At 36.4% G+C, this 10,280-nt stretch overlaps 1 long non-coding RNA gene across 1 annotated transcript in view; it reads left to right on the top strand.

The window, feature by feature from the left end:
• The window catches only part of LOC141282900 (uncharacterized), a 24,163-nt gene extending 23,191 nt beyond the window's left edge, over positions 1–972 (top strand). The window contains exon 2 of the long non-coding RNA XR_012337768.1: positions 329–972. This is a non-coding gene — a long non-coding RNA (uncharacterized lncRNA). The remainder of the gene's footprint in view (positions 1–328) is intronic.
• The last annotated feature ends 9,308 nt before the right edge of the window (positions 973–10,280 follow it).

Here is a 10,280-nt window from a genome sequence, read left to right as displayed (position 1 = left end):
ACTTCAACTTTAGATCACAACATGCTTCATATATGAGGAAATTATTTAACAAATACAAAATGCATGTCCATTACAGCTCAACTGTCCCATTACGTTTGGCCCATTTAAACGACTGTAATTCCTAAATCCTAAAGACAAATTGGAATTGTGAATACCCTCTAAATACAGCTCAAAGTGTGCACTCTGTCCCAGTATTAATGGAGGGAACTGTATAATATATGGGCAACAGGGGTGTCATAGTTTTTGTAATTACCCTTGCCTGTAGACTTGTCAAAGTGTTATGAATCAGAACAATCTCTAATAACAGCTTATTTTTATTTAAATGTAGGACAGTCAACAAGATGACTTATTGAAAGACCTGGAAAACATCACCATGGACATATGTGTAATCAAAAAGAAAGAAGGTTTTCTTGGCGACTATGACGATATTGGAGTCGTTGTTGGAGTGATGATTCTTGAGCAGCTCAAATCTGTGGCACAAGCCTGCATTGATGCTGGGTACAATCTATGTGCTTAATTTGGCGTACCCCAAAGAACTAAAATATAGTAAAATACGTATTCAGTGTCATAGGTACATCTTTGACGTTTATAACAAACCAATCCGTTTGAAAATCGGTAAAAAATTAAGCAAGTTATGGTCATTTAAAAGTACCTGCATCATTAAAACTCAATGCTACGAGTGAGCGAGCGCCCTGTCCTAAGATGGCCGCCAAAATGCGGACGTTCCACTCAATTGGCCATCAGCGCGGACGAGCCATCTAGCCTTTATATACATATCTATGTATGTGCATGCTCAGCATGAAATGTTAGTCCAGATGTCACAGTCTACTCTGTTTATCATTTAAGACCTGGGAATCCGTAGTTTTAAACATTTTAATAATGCTTTTAATGATTCATAACTGTTGTCTGTAAAAATGTAACACTTTTTTTAAAAATAATTATTGTGCAATGTGTGAAGTCAGCACTACTGTTTTTGACTTTTGTGCTGTTTTATTGATTCACAAACATTGTGGCCTCTTTCCATCTGTGTTTTTTTATTTTATATTTTGTGAATGTGCAGTGAGCACTTGTTTTAAACACTTGTACACACAAAGAAATTGTTATTGAACATGCATTTGCTGAATAACATTAAACTTACCACTTGGTGTATTTGCAAAGCCATTTAAGGGTCATTTTTATATATTGTTTTTAAGGTTAGTGATTGCAAACAATTTCCTTAAAAATGTTGAAAGTTAGTCAATGAAATGTGTTTATTTAAATGTAGCTAAAATAAATTGATTGCAACCACTTACCTTAAAAAAAATTATTAAATTCAATTAATAATTTTTCATCAGTCATAAATAAATAATATACGAGAATGTAGCACAATTAAATATGGCAGAAATTACTAAGCTTTTTTATACTAGGGTTACTAAATAAAATTGATTAAGTTCAACACATTTTTTTTGTTTAAATGTAGCTTAAATAAATTGATTGCAACCGCTTACCTTAAAAAAATTGATTAAATTGAATGAATCATTTTTTTCAGTGTTCTTCTTAATTCATCCCTGTTTGGATCCTAAGAAATGAATGGGGCTAGGCTAAATGCTAACAGATTCACAACGCGCTGTACAAATATCAAGTGCACGCATTGAAAAAAGATAGGTATGTAATAATTTGTATACGTTGAGGTGGGAACAACGTAAAATATTGAAAAACGGTGGTGTTTTCCTTTAAGTGAAAAAAATAGGTTAATTTATTTTTTAGGTGTTACCAATTGAAGTAACTTTTTAAAGTTAATCCAACGTTTCACTCGTCACAGTGCAACGTTGATATATTGTAGTGAAGCATCCACAGCATCGACCAAGGACCAACAACAGTACATTACAATGACAAGATGCTTTACGGTGGCATTTAAGGTGACATGATGACCCCTTTCTATACACGCAAAAATCAATAATGGCAGCATGTTATTGATGCGTGACACTCTCCGTTCAGTCCTATGTATCTCTCTATATAGATGTAGGAGACTATGCTCTGAGCAATTTTAATGGTGCTTAATAAAGAGAACACCTACAAATTTAAACTTGAGCAAGTCCTGCACTGTATGTGCTATAGATGCATGAATAAGGCCTTGAAACTTTCTTAATGATTAGATTTGTTATTTATGCCCGGTAGATGATCAAAGTGGAATGCAATACATCAGGGACTTGAGACTCATTTAGAGAAAAGAAAATCAAAGATTTGGAGGTGGTCTATTTTGATTTCAGCCATAAAGCAGTCAGAATGACATGTTTTACCTCTTGCACAGGCAAGCATCACTCACATTTTAGAAAAGTGTATTCAAAATGAAAATATATATATAGAAAAGATTGTGAATCAATCATATGAATGTGATCTGAATCATTTGGTGCAGCTTAATACGACACATCTATACTGTCGGACAAACGTGACGATAATATGCTCTGAGCGTCTGTTCAGTGATGTGAACCGATTTCATGGTGGCCTGCCATGGGGTCTCCAGCTGGGAAGTAGTGGGCATAGATGCCCAAGGCAAATCTCTCAGTCTGAAATATTCCTGCTTCTCTAGCTGTTTAACAGTACATCTGCAAAGTCAGACCCTACAGGTATTGCTCCCCCTGCTGGTTGGGTGCCCCACGTCATCTTTGCTTTGATGAATAGCGCGGCTTACATAAGTGGCCTACTCCGAGGCTACAGATCAAGCGTGACCACTGACAGTGACAGCTTTATAAAACATTATGAAGTGCAAATGTAAGCCAAATATGTGTAAAACAGCACTTTATGAAACATTATCCAGTGTAACCTAATTTACAACCCCATAAGCAACTAGATGAACCTTTGCAATATGACAAACACCCCATGCATTACACAATACAATCCTGTTAATCACAAAAAAAATGATGCAATCAAATAAGGCTCTTGTATCCCAAATAGGTCATATTATTTAAAGTTCATAATCTTGGGGAAGGTTGCTTATACTTCTAAGTCATAATTCAATTTAAGGGGATCATTTGACAATGACAACATATTCTGGGATTGCCTCATCCATAACATTTGTGCAAGACATCTATGAAAGCAGCATTTTCCTGCCTAATTTTTTAAACAACATTTGTAAGGAATGTATGCCTTCAAAGTTAGCTCAATAGGTTTTATAACAGAGCTATTGTACACCTGGCAGACATACTGTACCAACTTATATAATCGATCAAGAACTGCTGTTAATTAGGTGCTTATGCTGTCATCTAAGATAATTTATTGTGTCCATGAATCCAAAAGTGCACTGTGGCCGTCTGAGTAAGCGTGCATACACGGTCAGAAATAAATTATCAGAAATGGTACCAAAAGCTGTCACTGCGGCAGTACCCTTTAAAAAGGTCTTAATATGTACAATTTAGGTACAGATACAGTGTATACATTTGGTACCACTATACCTTTGTGGTTTTGAATGACATGAGGGTGAAAAAATGTTAACCGAATTGTTTCCTGTTTATCAGTAGACAGGAAAACACTGTCTTTGAACATAGAGTGTGCCTATATACAAAGCAAAATTGTGACAAATAATATTTGAAATGGAAACATTTGGCAGTAAAGGTACTGCCAAACATTCAAATCTAATGGGACAACACCTGAAAGTAGCGATGTGTGAGCAGGTGGGTAAGAGATCCACACACTGTGTGTGTTTGTGTGTGCTGTCGGCATCCTGATAATCTAGGAACACTGTGTCCTGGGACTTAATTATTCCACACAACGACACGTCACTAGCTAAAAGAAACCTAATTGGGAGAGTCAAAACACAAAACAACGTACACAAATCCCCTTGCTACAAGAGAGCTCAGCTGACTGCCAAGGGCAATATCACAGGAACAGCCCAGCAGATGGGCCTTTCAATTTCTTTTTCTCACGATGAGAGGTTTTGCTGGTCCCATGGCAGGTTACATGCAGGTTACACTGACTTGGCATGCTCAAAATTAAGTGTATCTCAGACTTTGCAACTTCAAATCCCACATTATTCAAAGCGAGATTTAAATGCCTCCCAACTCACAATTTCTGCCCAATGAATGTTTATTATATATGTTATTAAATAATCTAAATAATCTGCAGCGGGCACTTATTTTGACAAGACACGTAATGCACACAGGATCTTTCAATGCAAAACACATATTTGTAAAACCATGATTTTACAACAAAGACCATGGTTAAATTAGTTACTGTACCAAAACCATGGTTAATTTGTGGTAACCATGGTTTAACATTAGTAATCTGAGTTTAGGCCTGTCAAACATCCTCGAAAACGGTATGTGTCACGTATGCATTTGGCAACAAACTAAAAAAAAACACACTAAAACAAATATGAAAATTGAATGATAAGATTTAGATTTTTCTTCCGTGGGAAATAAGACAACAACATTCAATCTCTGTTATTCACTGTCCCCAAGCGTCTTGTGCGAGTGCAGGTGTGTGAGGCGGGGTTTAACGAAAAGGGGCGTGTCTAATTTTCTTGCAGTACATTTTCATCATATTTGTGTGCACTAAACTTATTGTGTCAGTATCAACAATTTAAGAAGAGAACAAGCTCACTTTATAGGGTTTATCTCATAAGAATCACTCTTCAAAGCAAAATTAAAAACCTCTTTGAAAAGGCTTTTAATCGATGAGATCACATGGGCTTTTTGTCGAAACATTAAATTGTTGTATTGTCTTATTTTTGTTGTATTTTTATCTTACTGTTTTCTTTAGTTTTTTTGTATTTGTTTTGTTTGTTTGTTTGTTTCTTTAATTGATTTTTTAGCACAATATGGTCAACCACCATTGTTTCATTGTGCTTTATAAATAAATTTAGATTGTATTATATAATATTATAATTACAATTATTAGAGAAACTATAGAAACCATATTATAATTATAATATTATAAGAACTTTACTGAAGAAGTTAAACAAAAATGTTAATCTGTCTCGGACGTTTCAAAGCTTGCAGTTCTGTCGCCATCGTCTGATAAAATTTATTTACTGCAGCGCGACAACCATAGATGTCATATAGAGACTAGATGCCCTATTGGCAGCTGGGGACTGAGAAATACGGCCGCCATCTTAAACCGGTCGTATAATCTTCGTTGCGTGGCAGCAGACAAATGCCAGAGCACTGTGGAGCATTTTCCTGTTCTTATCGGCGGACGATCGCAAATAGAGCCGGGGGATTACTTTGCACCAGTACATTTTAACATTACCGTACTATTGGTTGTATTTTGTGAATAGAATATTACCAGACAACTGAGAAAGAGCAAGGATTATTGATATTACTGTAATGAAATCGTAGCCAGCTAACGTTTGCTAGGCTATATTTACTGCACCAGCCGGTGTTCACCCTGCAGGGAGAGGTGGGGTAAAGTAAAGTAATAAATACAAGAGTTTCTCTGTTGTGAGTATTGTGTAAGGCGCTATATAAATGTGTACATGGGCGTCGGAACCATTATACGTGGGTGGGACAGGACCCACCCACTTTTTAAGACCAATGATAATGGACCCACCCACTTTTTTTCTAATTTAGCGCATTTGTCTGTTCACTTATCAAAGCGCTGTTAGTCCAAATCCATTCCACTAGAGCAGGGATCCCTAACCTTTGCTTTTTTTACACCGCGGACCCGTTTCAGCTTTTAAACATAATTCGCGGGGGTGAGTGGACGCTGAGTTGCTGTTCGAACATAGTGCTGAAAACCTCATTTTCCAAATGTATAACGTTTTAAACAGAAGTAAATGTCAAAAAACCATGCATTAGGAAAATTAATAACTGCTTTATTTATAGTATATTTTCTATAGACGTGTAAAACCATATTAAAGCGGATTATTTTACTTTCATTGTTTCACGAGTTTGCCTGCCCATTTAGTCTTAATAATTAACGGTAAACAAACTTAGCTTGGTGTTCTTAAAGGCAGCTCGAACCTTCGGACTCGAGCCCCAAGTTCAAGACACAGAAGAAAAAAGGAGGAGATGATGAGGAGAGATGCCAGAAGAATTGCGTCTGTCGCGGAGGCACAGAGACTCCCGTTTTGCTTTTAATGATAATTAACACAGCACTAAATGTGGTTCTTTTTAAACGTTGAAAGTATAGGCTACTTGTTAAAATATTATTACTGCTGTAAAATAGTTTATTTTGATTATGGCACGATCGCTGGATAATTTTCAAGTTTTTTTTACAGAAGCCAATTACTTTTCATTTGCGATATGAACGTCTTCACATATTTTTATTATTTGCGAGGTACATTTGCAGATAATTCATAAAGTCATACCTCTGTTTAATCGATTGTGTTTTAGAAGTACACATGCTCAAACTCTTATGACAGCATTGTTTCCCGACGGATACCATAAAATAAAGTGATCTCATTTCCAGAATCTCACATTTATATTTCTCTAAGAGAGAGAAAGAGAGATTGTGTATAACAAATAAAAAAGGTATACAAAAGTTGTATCAGTTTACCTTTATTCGTTTTTTTCTTTTATTTCCTCAAAATAAAAAATAAACATTGTAGCCTACTGTCAGCAGAGTAGAGAAAAAAATGACACAGAGAAAGATAAATGAAACATGACATCTGTCATTATTTGCAAAATATTTAAAGGGCTATTACCAGAATTTCGACCGCAATTGGCTACTGTCTTTAATTTAATAAACGCAAATTTTCAGGCTAATTAAAAGGAAACATGAAAATGTCAAATATTGCAGTAAATGTATTTTTCGGGGGTGGGGGGGGGATATGTGGGGACCCACCCACTTTTCATTTGCTTCCGACGCCCATGAATGTGTATGATTATTATTATTATTATTATTATAAGGTGCTTGATCCGCCGAGCTTTAACAAGCTAAGATGTCATGTACGTTGTGTTGCCAAACTCACCTCTCTTGAACTACAGAAAGGGAGCACGGGAAAGAAGCTCTGCAAAACAGTCCTCTTTCAGGGGTTTGTGTGAGTGTTTGTTTGTGTGTGTGTGCGCGCGCGCGCGCGCGTGTGTGTGTGTGTGTGTGTGTGTGGGTGTGTGTGTGTGTGTGTGTGTGTGTGTGTGAGAGAGAGAGAGAGAGAGCTGCGTAGAGCTTGAATGTTGACATCTTAGCTTGTTAAAGCTCTACTTTATATTATAAATATCCTCTGATTCTATTTTATTTTATTTGCAGTAGTACTTCATCCATCACCCAGCACCTTCCCTTAATTGCACCTTAATGTTTGTTACTATTGTGTTATTTTATGTATCTTGTTTTAGGTATAATGCTTTGGCAATATTGTAAGTGACACAATCATGCCAATAAAGTTCTTTAAATTGAAATTGAGAGAGGGGGGGCTACAAATCATTTTAAATTGTTTCTTCACCTTATTAAAATATCTCAAACAGGATTTGCGCCACATAAGGGGTTAAAATACGCCAAACCATGTGTCCTGTATCATAGCTCCATGAATGACCTTTGCAGCAAAAAAAAAAAACGTGTGAAAATCAGTTCGCTATTGACTGAGATATGATTAATTAAATGCGCTGATAGCTCATTCCACCTGTCATACAGATTACACTGAGTGGAGCGGGTGACCGACCTAAGATGGCGGCCCCATGGCTAGACCGCGCCAGTAGGCAGTACCTATATGATACGGCGTCTCCCTATAAGATGTCTATGGTAACAACCAGAACTGTCTCCAGTCTGATAGACCAAAAAAAGTTTGAGAAATCCACTGCCAAAGACTGGGTTTAGAACACAAAATTTCCTCACTCCTACTTCACATTTTCAAGAAACATCATTTTGTTTGAGTTATGAGCTTGTTTCCTCATGGGGACATCAAAATGTCCCCACAAGGTCATAAAAATACTGGTATTCCTATCTTTGTGGGGACAATTGGTCCCCACAACGTGATAATTACCAGATGGAGGGGCAGAGCACTACAGAGTTTAGGTCCAACCTGAATCAAACTTACCCACCTGTAATTTTCTTGATAAGCTTGCTCAGGTGTGTTTGTTTAGGGTTGGACCTAAACTCTGCAGTGCTCCGGCCCTCCAGAGTAAGATTTGGGGAACCCTGTCTACACTGTTATTACCTTGAGACTTTTTACAAAAAATATATTTTCATGGCCCATAACATCTTGTGATCCAACATTGATCACCAAATTAAAGTATAACACATTATTTTTTAAATTATTGAAGTATAACCATTTAAAAAAGTTTATTGCCTTTGAACAGCTAATGTACCTGCAATTATATACTCACAAAATTATACAGAAATTACAAACATTTATAAAAAAGAACAAAGTTGCACGTTAAGTAAGGTCTAAAATAAGCTTTGTTGTACAAATTAAATATTATTATTATTATTTTTAGAGCTATAGAAGTGATTTTCTAATTGTCTTGGGTTGTTTGATTAACATAAATGACACAGACTTAAGTAGGTTAATTGAGGTTACTGTCCCTTTAAGAACAAATAAGCCCAGATTGGTTTCTGATTGGTTTCTTAAGACATAAACAAATGTTTTTATTAGAAAAAGAATACTGTGAGATCATTTTGTGTGTATGTGCCCTGTCAAGAAAATAAATTTTTATGTTGGCTTAACTTTTGAAACACTTCTCTCCATGTGCACTACTGAGGGCACTTAAACGTGTGCTCAAACACAGGCGGAGAGCGAATTCCAAACAGCGCTTCAGGAAGAAGATGCAGCAGTCGCTTAACATAAAAACGTTACGTTCTTTTTCATTGCTCTATTCAGCAAATGTATGTTAATGGACTACAGTATGACACAAAGTAGCGCAACTCTGGACCTGACTGGAGCTGGACCAGACGCATTTCACCGCATGTGCTCACAGAAATCTGCTGAATTAATTTCTTAATCATTCTTGTTTCAAATGTTTTCAATAAAGTGAAAAGGTGTTACAATATTCTATATGAAGAGCTGATTTATGTGGAAAATCATTTAAACTTTAAAAAGAAAAGTTGATAATTTATATAATGCTTCCTGTGTTAGGTCAGTGTGTTGTGAATGAAATGTGTGTTTTTCTGAATGAGAATTGACAAATATATGAAACTTTTATAAGTATATGAATTAAACTAAAATTAAACTATTGAATAACCAGTACCACATTTATTTCATTAAAAAATCCTATGTGCCATTTTGTGACTCCTGCTGTTACTACAGCTGTTGTAAAAATTGACTGAGACGAGAGAACGGCATTAATTTCAATTTATATACAATAAATTTAAAACGCTTGACAGATGACTACAGCCTCTCTAGAGTTTCTATGTAAAAGTACTGTGGGCACCCTGGGTAAAGTTTTTGGGTAAAATATACAAAATTCTATTTATTAATATTTCAACCTGTAGTATAGGCAGTAATCAATTGTTACAAATTAAGGCGCTCACAGACGAGTGACGTGTATTGTATTGTGACATCATAATGCTAGCGTTCCATAGAATGGTATATAAAGCGCTGCGCGCAGAACTTCAGTCACTCACTCATACGGTGGTTATCCGAGCAGACGCAAAGAAAATCACAGAGAGAGACTAAACCTTTACAAAGCGACAAAGCTTACAAAACCTATCTAACATCATGTCCTCATCACGTTTACCCTTCACTAACATCGAGGGACAAACCGATGAGTTGAAAGATGTCCATGGACTGGAAGTCAGCTGTGGTAGTGAGCGGTTCCCCGAATTGATTCACGTTCGATCGTGGGATCCATCGCTCACCGCTGACGGAAAGTTCATGAAGGTGTCTCTGAGACACGCTGCGGACGAAAGTCCAACAGGTAAGATGCAAAATACATTTATGCTTATATTAGATAGAAGATCTTTTCGGTCAATTAAGTAGGCTATATCATAGTTGCAAACTCCCACGCGTTTGGCGCGAGACACGCAAATAACAATCCAGCCTAAAGAAAATATAGCTTATAACACCAGAGATAATGCACTTGACAAGTGTGCTGTCAGGACATCTGGAGCACCGGGAATTTTGCTGATGTGCTGCTGGGCATTGTGGGCCGGCTCGCTGTTAGGCACATACAATAATAAAAATCATAGTAGGCCTACTGTGTTTTTATCTTTGGTCTTACTTGTAACTAACTGCTGTTTAAAATACAAAATATTCGCGTGAGCCGAGTAGAACTTTTATCTGATCAAATGAAAGGCGGCAGGAGTTTCTGTTCACAGAAACCAAACACGAATTCACTTATTTCAATTTAAATAATTCACATTTATTTGTATGGGGCTTTTCACAATGCATATTGTTTCAAAGATTGATTGATATATTGATGATTAATATA

Source organism: Paramisgurnus dabryanus, chromosome 1 (genome assembly GCF_030506205.2).
Source record: "Paramisgurnus dabryanus chromosome 1, PD_genome_1.1, whole genome shotgun sequence".
In the NCBI taxonomy this organism is placed as follows: Eukaryota; Metazoa; Chordata; class Actinopteri; order Cypriniformes; family Cobitidae; genus Paramisgurnus; species Paramisgurnus dabryanus.
Note: the sequence above shows the minus strand (reverse complement) of the source record. Positions and strands in the feature narration are given on the sequence as shown.